Here is a 1,212-nt window from a genome sequence, read left to right on the forward strand (position 1 = left end):
ATGTACGGGTGTGTATCTTTGTGCATGTATTTGTCCCCCGCCACCGATTGACAACCGGTGTTGGTGTGTATACGTCCCTGTAACTTAGCGGTTCAGCAAAGGCGTCTGATAGAATAAGTACCAAGCTTTACAAAAGATAACTACAGGGGTTCAGTTCATTCGACTAAAATTCTTCAAGGCGGTGCCCCAGCATGGCCGCAGTGCAATGATTGCAACAAGTAACATTGACAGAAAACTCCTGAACGGACATGAGGCTCAACAACAACAGCAGGAACAACAATTAATTCGCTGGATTTGTTACGAAACACTGATTCAAATTTCCTTTCAAATCAAAAACTGACATTTAAAAAACTAAGAGAAGAGAGGAATTGTTTCTATGGAAGTCCGAAGAAACCTCATAACTGAAAAACAACAAAGTTAACAGAAAGGATGGTCATATGTGGAATGGCTTTGACTCAGTACCAGAATTATTTGGGGGTTTAAAACAGTAACTGAAGTCGCAACAGAAAATAATATGCGTGAAAAGCAGCCGTGTCGATCACGGATGTGATCCAGTAGAGAAAGAAATGTTGTTGACGAATACATTTTATACACAAAAACACAAAAATGAAGCGAAGAAATTCAGAAAATTACTCACGTGTATAATATATATACATACATATATATATATTATATATGTACGGTGTATATAATAAGTATGAAAGAAATTTCCCACGTATGTTTAAGGCTCTCTGGTTAAATAAACGATAAATGCACAGAAGAAGAAATCCAAATGAACTTTGACACACTAAATATCACTGCTAGTATCGATTCGTTAGTGTATACATGAGTGGTTATATATTATATATATTATATATATAAATGTCTAGATGTACGGAGAGAGAAGAGTGATGTGAACGCGTGCTATTTGTTGAGTTGCAGGTGCGTTTAGTTAACGTTTAATCAAATGTGTGGTTGCTAACGAAATAAATCCACGTTTATGTGTGTGTATATATACATGTATATATGTGTTTAGGGATATGTATGTGTGTTTATGTATATAATCTAATACGCATCAGTTGCTTTCTCAAAGTAGATTACAACGAACGTATAACTCCTGGCATGTGTTATTTTCGTTGTAGATGTGTGTTACTGAGATCTCTTTATGTATGTACAATATAGAAGAGAAGCATCTATGTGTGTATGTGTGTGTGTGTATATACATACATACAT

At 35.5% G+C, this 1,212-nt stretch overlaps 1 protein-coding gene across 3 annotated transcripts in view; it reads right to left on the minus strand.

The window, feature by feature from the left end:
• LOC106871242 (polypeptide N-acetylgalactosaminyltransferase 5) overlaps window positions 1-1,197 on the minus strand; it is a 124,770-nt gene extending 123,573 nt beyond the window's left edge. For all 3 annotated transcript variants that reach the window (XM_052977285.1, XM_052977287.1, XM_014917594.2), the window contains exon 1: window positions 638-1,197. The gene's annotated coding sequence lies outside the window, so the exon portion shown is untranslated. The remainder of the gene's footprint in view (window positions 1-637) is intronic.
• Window positions 1,198-1,212: the final 15 nt, after the last annotated feature.

The sequence above is a fragment of the Octopus bimaculoides genome, chromosome 27 (genome assembly GCF_001194135.2).
Source record: "Octopus bimaculoides isolate UCB-OBI-ISO-001 chromosome 27, ASM119413v2, whole genome shotgun sequence".
NCBI classification, from domain to species: Eukaryota; Metazoa; Mollusca; class Cephalopoda; order Octopoda; family Octopodidae; genus Octopus; species Octopus bimaculoides.